Source organism: Colletes latitarsis, chromosome 9, assembly GCF_051014445.1.
Source record: "Colletes latitarsis isolate SP2378_abdomen chromosome 9, iyColLati1, whole genome shotgun sequence".
Classification (NCBI taxonomy): Eukaryota; Metazoa; Arthropoda; class Insecta; order Hymenoptera; family Colletidae; genus Colletes; species Colletes latitarsis.
Genome location: NC_135142.1, coordinates 1,306,742 through 1,322,628, shown reverse-complemented (window position 1 = coordinate 1,322,628; position 15,887 = coordinate 1,306,742).

Here is a 15,887-nt window from a genome sequence, read left to right as displayed (position 1 = left end):
CCCCTCCTTATCTCTTCCCAGGGGAGGGTGTTAAAGGCATTGGCAATATCCAAGGATATTGCCAATGCCACCCCTCCCCGGGAGACGGCCGCCTCCGAGAGGGCCCTCACACGACCTATCGCGTCGATAGTCGATCGGCCCCCCCGGAAACCGAACTGGCAGTCTGCCAGACCGGGATCACCCCGCGACAGGTGCTCGACGAGGCGGGCAGCAATCACACGCTCGAAGAGCTTGCCCACCTCGTCGACGAGACAAATGGGCCGGTATGCGGAGGGAGACTCCGCGGGCCGACCCTCCTTCCGGAGGAGGACCATCCTCGCCACCTTCCAACTGGGGGGGAATCGCCCGTCCCTCAGGCAGCGGTCGAACAACCGCCTGAGGTCGGCCCCAAGGACGCCCTGGGTCAAGACCCAAACCCGGCCGGGCACACCATCCGGACCCGGGGCCGTGTTACGAACCCCGAGCCGTCTGATGGCCGCTGCCAGCTCCTCCTGCGTGACCCCCAGCTCGGCCGTCCACTCCACTGGGACAGCCGCCGCCGCCGGAGGACGCGGTCCCCTCTCCCCAATTGGGGAGAGTGTATTGACCACGTCCTCCAGCAGCCGGGGGTCAAGACCCTCGGTGACGGGGGGCGCCCACGGGCGGAGCTTATTCAGCACCACCTTATATGGGCGCCCCCATGGATCGTCATCAAGGGTCTGGAGGAGCTCCTTCCATGCCCGGGTCTTGGCCCGTTTGATGGCGACCTGCAGAGCAACCCGCGCCACGCGGTATGCTCCATACAGGTCATCAGCTGCCCTCGCTCGCGCCACGCCGTCGCCTGTACGTTGACGACGGCGCGCGCGGGTGTACTGGCGTCGGGCGCGGACAGTCGCGACTCGCAACTCCGCGATCGCGTCCGACCACCAGTACACCGCCCGGCGAGGAGAAGCCCGCCCGACCCGAGGCATCGCCGCGTCGCAAATACCCGCGACCAATGCTCCGAGCCGGGCGACCTCCTCCTCTATGCTCGGCAACTCGGCCGCTCCCTGCGGCCAAGTTGCAGCGAGGGTAGCTGCCATCAGGGCGTCCTTGTCCAGGCGCCGAAGCGCCCAGCGGCGTGGTGGGATGCCACGCAGGCGGCCGTGTCGGGATGCTCTCGCGGCGGCAGAGACCTCCATCCGGATGTACCGGTGATCGGAGAGTGTCTCTGCCCCCGCGACCACGTGCCAACCCGACACCATGCGCACGGCGTTGGGGGTCGCGAATCCAACATCCACGATGGACCCCCCATATCGCCGCACGCATGTGTGCTCCGACCCCCGGTTCAATACCCGGAGGTCGAGCCCCGCCGCCCAATCGCCAAGGATCCCGCCGCGAACGGAGGTCCTGGGGGATCCCCAAGCCACCGACTTGGCATTAAAATCCCCCAGGACCAGCACCGGCCGGGCCGCGTAGCGCTGCACGCATGCCGCGACCTCGGCCAAGTACAGCTCGAACGCAGCGTGACCGCTACGGGGCGAAATGTAGCACCCCACCACAGCGACTCCCCCCCAGTCCACGGCGACGAATTCCCGACCGCGCTCCAACAAGGAGAACGGTGGGGACCCGTCGCCCCCTCCCCATACCGTCGCCACCAAGCCGTCCGCGTCGCCCACCCAATGAGGGTGATCAGGGACGCGGTACGGCTCGGCGGCGACCGCCAGGCCAACCCCCCACTCCGCGAGGACTTGGGACATCAAGTCCTGTGCCGCGCGGCAGTGGTTGAGGTTGGCCTGGAGGAGGAGGCGGGGCGGCATTAATTAATGGCCGCGCCAGCCTCCTCCCGGCCGTCCGTCCCCGTAGCACCGTCCACCTCCATGGAGGACGATGCCGCCGTCCTCGGCACCGGAGCCGGTGCAGCCCGCCTCTTCCTCTCCTTCCGGGAGGGGGGGGAGCACTTCTTGCTCCCCATCCTGTGATCGGCTGGCCTCCCCTTGTCCGCACACAGCGGGCAGTGGGGGGCCGCCGAGCACTGGCTCGCACGGTACTCTTTGGCACCGCAGCGGTAACACTGACCGCTGCGGTCCACCGGCGAGGTGCACCACTGCCTCACGTGCCCCAATTCGAGGCAGCGGTGACACTGGAGCGGGCGCGGCGTGAGGATTTCCACTCGCGCCGAAACCCACCCCACCAACACCCTCCCGGATTCCGCCACCTTACGGGCGGCGGAGAGGGGGCACCGGGCCCACACCGACCCGAGGCCGGAGGGCGACCTGCGGATCTCTCCGATCCGCAGGTCCTCCACAGGACAGTCCCCCGCCCTCGCAAGTGCACGGGACACATCCTGTGCGCTAACCGAGTCGTCCAGCCCACAAACGCGCATCTCCGTGCGCTTCGTGGGCCGGGCGACCCGGACACCTCGCTCGCCCAGCTGCTCCCGGAGCCTCTGGGCGAGACGATCCGCCTTCGCGCCGCCTTCTGCACCGGGGATCTCCAGCAAGAGACCCCCGGTCACGGCCCTCTTCGCCCTCACGGAGGCGATGCCCAGCTCTTCCAGGGAGATATTCTCCCTGGCGAGCCGCATCGCCTCCGCGAGGGTCAGGTCGCCCCCCTGCGCAACGGTCAGCGTCACCGCTGCCGTTTTTGGGGGACGACCTGGTCGTGCCTTCCCGACCTTCGCGGCCTTTACCTTGGCCGCCGGCGGCGGAGGCGGAGGCTGCGGTTGCGAGGCCTTCCTCGCCGCCCGCTTCGCCTTCCGTCCCACCACCTCACTCCACGCCACCCCCCCTTGGGAGGGTGCTGTGGAGGACGCGACCACCGCGACCACGGGTACACCACCCCCCTTGGGGGTCGCGACCCGGGGCCCTGGTGCCGCAACGCTGGGCGGAGCCTTCACTCCGCCCTTCTTTGCCTTCCCCGACTGTACCGGAACAGGTCGGGGCGGCACCGCCTTCCTGCTGACCGCTCTTTCGGCGAGGAGCTCCTCCCGGAAGGCGGCCAGCTTGCCATCAATCATGTCCCCAATCCTCCTCAGAAGATCGTCTTCTGAGGAGGACGGGGACTTCTTCACGGGCGGAGTGCGGGTGGAGGGGCCCGCGGTGCCCCGCACCACTGCCGCCGCACTCCGCTTATTTACCTCCGCCGAGGGACGCGGCGGTGGAGGAGGAGGGAGGATGGGAGGGAGGGCCGCGCTGTTCCACAGCGCCTCTGCCCTCCTCCTCCCCTGTCGCTCCTCCTCCAACAGGAGCTGCAGACGGGCGTTCCGCCCTCTGAGCTCCCGCGCCGCCTCCCTCATTTCCTCCGCCGCGGCCTTCAGGGCCTCCGCGCCACCGCTTTTCTGCCCCTTAAAGGCGCAGGCAGCGGCGACTTTCTCCACCCGCCTCAGGGACGAGGAGATCCTCTCCGATATCTCCTCGGTCACCTCGTCCCTGAGGCAACTCAGCCTCACCGACGGGCTCATCGCCCCGCCCACCTCGACGACGGCCTGCCCCGCCCTCTTCCTCTTAGAGCCTATGAGGCTCCTGGTGGAGGAGAAGGACGAGACTGACGCAGTCTCGTCGTCCTCCTCCACCTTCCACGAAGACGGGCCAGGCGCTGGAGGCGGCGCGAGCGCCGTCACTCCAGTCCCAACACCGCCTTCGTCCTCCCCCTCTGACTTACCCCGTCCCATCCCCGTTTTAATATTGAACTCCATAATATTCCCACGAGCAGGTCGGAAGAAAAGGTCCGCCCGGGCAGAGCCGCCTTACCCGGGTAAGCCTATATACTCCGGGGGTTCGGCAGGTTCCCCGGAGGTGGTCGCTTGGGATTGGGCCTTCTCCCCCAACCATGCATCCCATCGCCGCGCACCATAGCTTAGGATTGGAGGGCGATTTTATAGAGTCGCCATACTCGTGGCCCAGGCGGTTAAGCCAAGACACCCGTTCCTCCTGCCGTCACGTACCATTCACAAAACCAATAGGGAATTGTGAATGGGTCGTTGTGACGACCAACAGGAGGCTTACGGTGTCTGTATGACTCGGGTACCCCGGGTTCGTTAAGCCCGTACTGCAGCTGAAAGGCTGGCAGCCCCTGAGGGGATCCCAGACCTAACTTGCGTTATCCTCTAAAATATTGATCGAAACCAGGTTTAATCGACTGTTTCAGTGTGGTACCACATTACTACGTGATCCAAACCAGAAAAAACCCAGGATCAGTTCAACAAGTATGTGAAGAATGCGAAGGTATGAGTCTGATGAGTGATAATCCCAGGGCTAACCTAGACCTGACATGCGTTATCCTCTAAAATATTGATCCAAACCAGGTTTAATGGACTGTTTCAGTGTGGTACCACTTTACTACGTGATCCAAAGCAGAAAAAACCCTCGATCAGGTTAACAAGTATGTGAAAAACGCGAAAGTATGAGTCTGATGAGGGCGAATCCCAGACCTATCCCAGACCTAACTTGCGTTATCCTCTAAAATATTGATCGAAACCAGGTTTAATTGACTGTTTCAGCGTGGTACCACATTACTACGTGATACAATGTAGAAACAGCCCAGGATCTAGCCATCAAGTATGAGAAATATGCGAAAGTATGAGCCTGATGAGGGCAAATCCTAGACCTAACCCAGACCTAACATGCGTTATCCTCTAAAATATTGATCGCAACCAGGTTTAATGGACTGTTTCAGTGTGGTACCACACTACTACGTGATCCAAACCAGAAAAAACCGAGGATCTGTTCAACAAGTATGTGAAAAACGCGAAAGTATGAGTCTGATGAGGTCAAATCCCGGACCTATCCCAGACTTAACTTGCGTTATCCTCTAAAATATTGATCGAAACCAGGTTTAATCGACTGTTTCAGCGTGGTACCACATTACTATGTGATACAATCCAGAAACAGCCCAGGATCTAGCCATGAAGTATGAGAAATATGCGAAAGTATGAGCCTGATGAGTGAAAACCCCGGCCAAACCTAGACCTAACATGCGTTATCCTCAAAAATATTGATCCAAACCAGGTTTAATGGACTGTTTCAGTGTGGTACCACTTTACTACGTGATCCAAAGCTGAAAAAACCCTCGATCAGGTCCACATGTATGTTAAAACTGCGAAAGTATGACCCTGATGAGTGCAAATCCCAGACCTAACCTAGACCTAACATGAATTATTCTCTAAAATATTGATCGAAACCAGGTTTAATTGACTGTTTCAGTGTTGTACATCATTACTACGTGATGCAATCCAGAAAAAGCCCAGGATCTAGCCGTCAAGTATGAGAAATATGCGAAAGAATGAGCCCGATGAGAGCAAATCCCAGACCTAACCTAGACCTAACATGAATTATTCTCTAAAATATTGATCAAAACCAGGTTTAATTGACTGTTTCAGTGTGGTACCACATTACTACGTGATCCAATCCAGAAATAGCCCAGGATCCGTTCAACAAGTATGTGAAGTATGCGAAAGTATGAGTCTCATGAGTGAAAATCCCAGACCTAACCTAGACCTAACATGCGTTATCCTCTAAAATATTGATCCAAACCAGGTTTAATGGACTGTTTCAGTGTGGTACCACGCTTCTACGTGATCCACACCAGAAAAAACCCAAAATCCGTTCAACAAGTATGTGAAGAATGCGAAAGTATGAGTCTGATGAGTGAAAATCCCAGGCCTAACCTAGACCTAACATGCGTTATCCTCAATAATATTGATGGAAACCAGGTTTAATTGAGTGTTTCAGTGTTGTACTTCATTACTACGTGATGCAATCCAGAAAAAGCCCAGGATCTGTTCAACAAGTATGTGAAAAACGCGAAACCGTGAGCCTGATGAGGGCAAATCCTAGACCTAACCCAGACCTAACATGAATTATTCTCTAAAATATTGATCGAAACCAGGTTTAATTGACTGTTTCAGTGTGGTCCCACGTTACGTCGTGATCCAAACCAGAAAAAACCCATGATCCGTTCAACAAGTATGTGAAGAATGCGAAAGTATGAGCCTGATGAGTGAAAATCCCAGGCCTAACCTAGACCTAACATGCGTTATCCTCTAAAATATTCATCGAAACCAGGTTTAATCGACTGTTTCAGTGTGGTATCACACTACTTCGTGATGCAAACCAGACAAAACCCAGGATCTGTTCAACAAGAATGTGAAAAACGCGAAACTGTGAGCCTGATGAGAGCAAATCCCAGACCTAACCTAGACCTAACATGAATTATTCTCTAAAATATTGATCGAAACCAGGTTTAATTGACTGTTTCAGTGTTGTACTTCATTACTACGTGATGCAATCCAGAAAAAGCCCAGGATCTAGCCATCAAGTATGAGAAACATGCGAAAGAATGATCCTGATGAGAGCAAATCCCAGACCTAACCTAGACCTAACATAAATTATTCTCTAAAATATTGATCGAAACCAGGTTTAATCGACTGTTTCAGTGTGGTACCACATTACTACGTGATCCAAACCAGAAAAAACCCAGGATCCGTTCAACAAGTATGTGAAGAATGCGAAAGTATGACTCTGATCATTGAAAATCTCAGGCCTAACCTAGACCTAACTTGCGTTGTCCTCTAAAATAGTGATGGAAACCAGGTTTCACTGACTGCTTCAGTGTGGTACTACATTACTACGTGATGCAATCCAGAGAAAGCCCAGGATCTAGCCATCAAGTATGAGAAATATGCGAAAGAATGAGCCTGATGAGAGCAAATCCCAGACCTAACCTAGGCCTAACATGCGTTATCCTCTAAAATATTGAGCGAAACCAGGTTTAATGGACTGTTTCAGTGTGGTACCACACTACTTCGTGATCCAAACCAGACAAAACCCAGGATCTGTTCAACAAGAATGTGAAAAACGCGAAACTGTGAGCCTGATGAGGGCAAATCTTAGACCTAACCCAGACCTAAGATGCGTTATCCTCTAAAATATTTATCCAGACCAGGTTTCATTGAATGTTTCAGTGTGGTACCACTTTACTACGTGATCCAATCCAGAAATAGCCCAGGATCTAGCCATGAAGTATGAGAAATATGCGAAAGTAAGAGCCTGATGAGGGCAAATCCTAGACCTATCCCAGAACTAACTTGCGTTATCCTCTAAAATATTGATCGAAACCAGGTTTAATTGCCTGTTTCAGTGTGGTACCACATTACTACGTGATACAATCCAGAAACAGCCCAGGATCTGTTCAACATGTATGAGAAATATGCGAAAGAAAGAGCCTGATGAGAGCAAATCCCAGACCTAACCTAGACCTAACATGAATTACTCTCTAAAATATTGATCGAAACCAGGTTTAATTGACTGTTTCAGTGTGGTCCCACATTACTACGTGATCCAAACCAGAAAAAACCCAGGATCCGTTCAACAAGTATGTGATGAATGCGAAAGTATGAGTCTGATGTGTGAAAATCCCAGGCCTAACCTAGACCTAACACGCGTTATCCTCTAAAATATTGATCGAAACCTGGTCTAATCGACTGTTTCAGTGTGGTACCACATTACTATGTGATCCAAACCAGAAAATAACCCAGGATCTGTTCAAGGAGTATGTGAAGAGTGCGAAAGTATGAGTCTGATGAGGTCAAATCCCAGACCTATCCCAGACCTAACTTGCGTTATCCTCAAAAATTTTGATCGAAACCAGGTTTAATCGACTGTTTCAGAGTGGTACCACATTACTACGTGATCCAAACCAGAAAAAACCCAGGATCCGTTCAACAAGTATGTGAAGAATGCGAAAGTATGAGTCTGATGAGTGAAAATCCCAGACCTAACCTAGACCTAACATGCGTTATCCCCTAAAATATTGGTCCAAACCAGGTTTAATGGACTGTTTCAGTGTGGTACCACATTACTATGTGATCCAAACCAGAAAAAACCCAAGATCCGTTCAACAAGTATGTGAAGAATGCGAAAGTATGAGTCTGATGAGTGAAAATCCCAGGCCTAACCTAGACCTAACATGCGTTATCCTCAATAATATTGATGGAAACCAGGTTTAATTGAGTGTTTCAGTGTTGTACTTCATTACTACGTGATGCAATCCAGAAAAAGCCCAGGATCTGTTCAACAAGTATGTGAAAAACGCGAAACCGTGAGCCTGATGAGGGCAAATCCTAGACCTAACCCAGACCTAACATGAATTATTCTCTAAAATATTGATCGAAACCAGGTTTAATTGACTGTTTCAGTGTGGTCCCACGTTACGTCGTGATCCAAACCAGAAAAAACCCATGATCCGTTCAACAAGTATGTGAAGAATGCGAAAGTATGAGCCTGATGAGTGAAAATCCCAGGCCTAACCTAGACCTAACATGCGTTATCCTCTAAAATATTCATCGAAACCAGGTTTAATCGACTGTTTCAGTGTGGTATCACACTACTTCGTGATGCAAACCAGACAAAACCCAGGATCTGTTCAACAAGAATGTGAAAAACGCGAAACTGTGAGCCTGATGAGAGCAAATCCCAGACCTAACCTAGACCTAACATGAATTATTCTCTAAAATATTGATCGAAACCAGGTTTAATTGACTGTTTCAGTGTTGTACTTCATTACTACGTGATGCAATCCAGAAAAAGCCCAGGATCTAGCCATCAAGTATGAGAAACATGCGAAAGAATGATCCTGATGAGAGCAAATCCCAGACCTAACCTAGACCTAACATAAATTATTCTCTAAAATATTGATCGAAACCAGGTTTAATCGACTGTTTCAGTGTGGTACCACATTACTACGTGATCCAAACCAGAAAAAACCCAGGATCCGTTCAACAAGTATGTGAAGAATGCGAAAGTATGACTCTGATCATTGAAAATCTCAGGCCTAACCTAGACCTAACTTGCGTTGTCCTCTAAAATAGTGATGGAAACCAGGTTTCACTGACTGCTTCAGTGTGGTACTACATTACTACGTGATGCAATCCAGAGAAAGCCCAGGATCTAGCCATCAAGTATGAGAAATATGCGAAAGAATGAGCCTGATGAGAGCAAATCCCAGACCTAACCTAGGCCTAACATGCGTTATCCTCTAAAATATTGAGCGAAACCAGGTTTAATGGACTGTTTCAGTGTGGTACCACACTACTTCGTGATCCAAACCAGACAAAACCCAGGATCTGTTCAACAAGAATGTGAAAAACGCGAAACTGTGAGCCTGATGAGGGCAAATCTTAGACCTAACCCAGACCTAAGATGCGTTATCCTCTAAAATATTTATCCAGACCAGGTTTCATTGAATGTTTCAGTGTGGTACCACTTTACTACGTGATCCAATCCAGAAATAGCCCAGGATCTAGCCATGAAGTATGAGAAATATGCGAAAGTAAGAGCCTGATGAGGGCAAATCCTAGACCTATCCCAGAACTAACTTGCGTTATCCTCTAAAATATTGATCGAAACCAGGTTTAATTGCCTGTTTCAGTGTGGTACCACATTACTACGTGATACAATCCAGAAACAGCCCAGGATCTGTTCAACATGTATGAGAAATATGCGAAAGAAAGAGCCTGATGAGAGCAAATCCCAGACCTAACCTAGACCTAACATGAATTACTCTCTAAAATATTGATCGAAACCAGGTTTAATTGACTGTTTCAGTGTGGTCCCACATTACTACGTGATCCAAACCAGAAAAAACCCAGGATCCGTTCAACAAGTATGTGATGAATGCGAAAGTATGAGTCTGATGTGTGAAAATCCCAGGCCTAACCTAGACCTAACACGCGTTATCCTCTAAAATATTGATCGAAACCTGGTCTAATCGACTGTTTCAGTGTGGTACCACATTACTATGTGATCCAAACCAGAAAATAACCCAGGATCTGTTCAAGGAGTATGTGAAGAGTGCGAAAGTATGAGTCTGATGAGGTCAAATCCCAGACCTATCCCAGACCTAACTTGCGTTATCCTCAAAAATTTTGATCGAAACCAGGTTTAATCGACTGTTTCAGAGTGGTACCACATTACTACGTGATCCAAACCAGAAAAAACCCAGGATCCGTTCAACAAGTATGTGAAGAATGCGAAAGTATGAGTCTGATGAGTGAAAATCCCAGACCTAACCTAGACCTAACATGCGTTATCCCCTAAAATATTGGTCCAAACCAGGTTTAATGGACTGTTTCAGTGTGGTACCACATTACTATGTGATCCAAACCAGAAAAAACCCAAGATCCGTTCAACAAGTATGTGAAGAATGCGAAAGTATGAGTCTGATGAGTGAAAATCCCAGGCCTAGCGTAGACCTAACATGCGTTATCCTCAAAAATATTGATCGAAACCTGGTTTAATCGACTGTTTCAGTGTCGTACCACAATACTACGTGATGCAATCCAGAAAAAACCCAAGATCCGTTCAACAAGTATGTGAAGAATGCGAAAGTATGAGTCTGATGAGTGAAAATCCCAGGCCTAGCGATGACCTAACATGCGTTATCCTCAAAAATATTGATCGAAACCTGGTTTAATCGACTGTTTCAGTGTCGTACCACAATACTACGTGATGCAATCCAGAAAAAGCCCAGGATCTAGCCATCAAGTATGAGAAATATGCGAAAGAATGAGCCTGATGAGGGCAAATCCTAGACCTATCCAAGACCTAACTTGCGTTATCCTCTAAAATATTGATCGAAACCAGGTTTAATTGACTGTTTTAGTGTGGTACCACGTTACTACGTGCTCCAAAGCAGAAAAAACCCTCGATCAGGTCAACATGCATGTTAAAACTGCGAAAGTATGACCCTGATGAGGGCAAATCCCAGGCCTAACCTAGACCTAACATGCGTTATCTTTTAATATATTGAGCGAAACCAGGTTTAATGGACTGTTTCAGTGTGGTACCACATTACTACGTGAACCAAACCAGAAAAAACCCAGGATCATTTCAACAAGTATGTGAAAAACGCGAAAGTATGAGCCTGATGAGGGCGAATCCCACAACTATCCCAGACCTAACTTGCGTTATCCTCTAAAATATTGATCGAAACCAGGTTTAATTGACTGTTTCAGCGTGGTACCACGTTACTACGTGATACAATCCTGAAACAGCCCAGGATCTAGCCATGAAGTATGAGAAATATGCGAAAGAATGAGCCTGACGAGGGCAAATCCTAGACCTAACCCAAACCTAACATGCGTTATCCTCTAAAATATTGATCCAAACCAGGTTTAATGGGCAGCTTCAGTGTGATACCACTTTACTACGTGATCCAAAGCAGAAAAAACCCTCGATCAGGTCAACATGTATGTTAAAACTGCGAAAGTATGACCCTGATGAGGGCAAATCCCAGGCCTAACCTAGACCTAACATGGGTTGTCCTCTAAAATATTGATGGAAACTGTGTTTAATTGACTGTTTCAGTGTTGTACTTCATTACTACGTGATGCAATCCAGAAACCCCAGGATCTAGCCATCAAGTATGAGAAATATGCGAAAGAATGAGCCTGATGAGAGCAAATCCCAGACCTTAGCTAGACCTAACATGGATTATTCTCTAAAATATTGATCGAAACCAGGTTTAATTGACTGTTTCAGTGTGGTACCACATTATTACGTGATCCAAACCAGTAAAACCCCAGGATCCGTTCAACAAGTATGTGAAGAATGCGAAAGTATGAGTCTGATGAGTGAAAATCCTCGGCCTAACCTAGACCTAACATGCGTTATCCTCAAAAATATTGATCGAAACCAGGTTTAATGGACAGTTTCAGTGTGGTACCACACTACTACGTGATCCAAACCAGCAAAAAACCCAGGATCTGTTCAACCAGTATGTGAAAAACGCGACATTATGAGCCTGATGAGGGCAAATCCCAGACCGATCCCAGACCTAACTTGCGTTATCCTCTAAAATATTGATCGAAACCAGGTTTAATTGACTGTTTCAGTGTGGTACCACATTACTACGTGATCCAATCCAGAAATAGCCCAGGATCTAGCATTGAGGTATGAGAAATATGCGAAAGTATGAGCCTGACGAGAGCAAATCCTAGACCTAACCCAGACCTAACATGCGTTATCCTCTAAAATATTTATCAAGACCAGGTGTAATTGATTGTTTCAGTGTGGTCCCACATTACTACGTGATCCAAACCACAAAAAACCCAGGATCCGTTCAACAAGTATGTGAAGAATGCGAAAGATTGAGCCTGATGACGGCAAATCCTAGACCTAACCCAGACCTAACATGCGTTATCCCCAAAAATATTTATCAAGACCAGGTTTAACTGAATGTTTCAGTGTGGTACCACATTACTACGTGATACAATCCTGAAACAGCCCAGGATTTAGCCATGAAGTATGAGAAATATGCGAAAGAATGAGCCTGATGAGAGCAAATCCCAGACCTAACCTAGACCTAACATGCGTTATCCTCTAAAATATTGAGCGAAACCAGGTTTAATTGTCTGTTTCAGTGTGGTCCCACATTACTTCGTGATCTAAACCAGAAAAAACCCAGGATCCGTTCAACAAGTATGTGAAGAATGCGAAAGTATGAGTCTGATGAGTGAAAATCCCAGGCCTAACCTAGACCTAACATGCGTTATCCTCAAAAATATTGATCCAAACCTGGTTTAATCGACTGTTTCAGTGTGGTACCACATTACCACGTGATACAATCGAGAAACAGCCCAGGATCCGTTCAACAAGTATTTGAAGAATGCGAAAGTATGAGTCAGATCAGTGAAAATCTCAGGCCTTACCTAGACCTAACTTGCGTTGTCCTCTAAGATAGTGATGGAAACCAGGTTTCATTGACTGTTTCAGTGTTGTACTACATTACTACGTGGTGCAATCCAGAAAAAGCCCAGGATCTAGCCATCAAGTATGAGAAATATGCGAAAGAATGAGCCTGATGAGTGAAAATCCCAGGGCTAACCTAGACCTAACATGCGTTATCCTCTAAAATATTGATCGAAACCAGGTTTAATCGACTGTTTCAGTGTGGTATCACACTACTACGTGACCCAAACCAGAAAAAACCCATGATCTTTTCAACAAGTATGTGAAAAACGCGAAAGTATGAGCCTGATGAGGGCAAATCCCAGACCTATCCCAGACCTAACTTGCGTTATCCTCTAAAATATTGATCGAAACTAGGATTAATTGACCGTTTCAGTGTGGTACCTCATTCCTACGTGATCCAAACCAGACAAAACCCAGGATCTGTTCAACAAGAATGTGAAAAACGCGAAACTGTGAGCCTGATGAGGGCAAACCTTAGACCTAACCCAGACCTAAGATGCGTTATCCTCTAAAATATTTATCCAGACCAGGTTTCATTGAATGTTTCAGTGTGGTACCACTTTACTACGTGATCCAATCCAGAAATAGCCCAGGATCTAGCCATGAAGTATGAGAAATATGCGAAAGTATGAGCCTGATGAGGGCAAATCCCAGACATATCCCAGACCTAACTTGCGCTGTCCTCTAAGATATTGATGGAAACCAGGTTTAATTGACTGTTTCAGTGTTGTACTTCATTACTACGTGATGCAATACAGAAAAAGCCCAGGATCTAGCCATCAAGTATGAGAAATATGCGAAAGAATGAGCCTGATGAGAGCAAATCCCAGACCTAACCTAGACCTAACATGAATTATTCTCTAAAATATTGATCGAAACCAGGTTTAATTGACTGTTTCAGTGTGGTCCCACATTACTACGTGATCCAAACCAGAAAAAACCCAGGATCCGTTCAACAAGTATGTGAAGAATGCGAAAGTATGAGTCTGATGAGTGAAAATCCCAGGGCTAACCTAGACCTAACATGCGTTATCCTCTGAAATATTGATCGAAACCAGGTTTAATCGACTGTTTCAGTGTGGTACCACATTACTACGTGATCCAAACGAGAAAAAAACCCAGGATCAGTTCAACAAGTATGTGAAGAATGCGAAAGTATGAGTCTGATCAGTGAAAATCCCAGGCCTAAGCTAGACCTAACATGCGTTATGGTCTAAAATATTGATCGAAACCAGGTTTAATCGACTGTTTCAGTGTGGTACCACATTACTACGTGACCCAAACCAGAAAAAACCCATGATCTGTTCAACAAGTATGTGAAAAACGAGAAAGTATGAGCCTGATGAGGGCAAATCCCAGACCTATCCCAGACCTAACTTGCGTTATCCTCTCAAATATTGATCGAAACCAGGTTTAATTGACCGTTTCAGTGTGGTACCTCATTACTACGTGATCCAAACCAGATAAAACCCAGGATCCGTTCAACAAGTATGTGAAGAATGCGAAAGTATGCGACTGATCAGTGAAAATCTCAGGCCTTACCTACACCTAACTTGCGTTGTCCTCTAAAATAGTGATGGAAACCAGGTTTCATTGACTGTTTCAGTGTGGTACTACATTACTACGTGACGCAATCCAGAAAAAGCCCAGGATCTAGCCATCAAGTATGAGAAATATGCGAAAGAATGAGCCTGATGGAGCAAATCCCAGACCTAACCTAGACCTAACATGCGTTATCCTCTAAAATATTGAGCGAAACCAGGTTTAATGGACTGTTTCAGTGTGGTACCACACCACTTCGTGATCTAAACCAGACAAAACCCAGGATCTGTTCATCAAGAATGTGAAAAATGCGAAACTGTGAGCCTGATAAGGGCAAATCTTACACCGAACCCAGACCTAAGATGCATTATCCTCTAAAATATTTATCCAGACCAGGTTTCATTGAATGTTTCAGTGTGGTACCACTTTACTACGTGATCCAATTCAGAAATAGCCCAGGATCTAGCCATGAAGTATGAGAAATATGCGACAGTAAGAGCCTGATGAGGGCAAATCCTAGACCTATCCCAGACCTAACTTGCGTTATCCTCTAAAATATTGATCGAAACCAGGTTTAATTGACTGTTTCAGCGTGGTACCACATTACTACGTGATACAATCGAGAAACAGCCCAGGATCCGTTCAACAAGTATTTGAAGAATGCGAAAGTATGAGTCTGATGAGTGAAAATCCCAGGCCTAACCTAGACCTAACATGCGTTATCCTCTATAATATTGATCGAAACCTGGTTTAATCGACTGTTTCAGTGTGGTTCCACATTACTATGTGATCCAAACCAGAATATAACCCAGGATCTGTTCAAGGAGTATGTGAAGTGTGCGAAAGTATGAGTCTGATGAGGTCAAATCCCAGACCTATCCCAGACCTAACTTGCGTTATCCTCTAAAATTTTGATCGAAACCAGGTTTAATCGACTGTTTCAGTGTGGTACCACATTACTACGTGATCCAAACCAGAAAAAGCCCAGGATCTAGCCATCAAGTATGAGAAATATGCGAAAGAATGAGCCTGATGAGAACAAATCCAAGACCTAACCTAGGCCTAACATGCGTTATCCTCTAAAATATTGAGCGAAACCAGGTTTAATGGATTGTTTCAGTGTGGTACCACACTAGTTCGTGATCCGAACCAGACAAAACCCAGGATGTGTTCAACAAGAATGTGAAAAACGCGAAACTCTCAGCCTGATGAGGGCAAATCTTAGACCTAACCCAGACCTAAGATGCGTTATCCTCTAAAATATTTATCCAGACCAGGTTTCATTGAATGTTTCAGTGTGGTACCACTTTACTACGTGATCCAATCCAGAGATAGCCCAGGATCTAGCCACGAAGTATGAGAAATATGCGAAAGTAGGAGCCTGATGAGGGCAAATCCTAGACCTATCCCAGACCTAACTTGCGTTATCCTCTAAAATATTGATCGAAACCAGGTTTAATTGCCTGATTGAGCGTGGTACCACATTACTACGTGATACAATCCAGAAACAGCCCAGGATCTGCTCAACATGTATGAGAAATATGCGAAAGAAAGGGCCTGATGAGAGCAAATCCCAGACCTAACCTAGACCTAACGTGAATTATTCTCTAAAGTATTGGTCGAAACCAGGTTTAA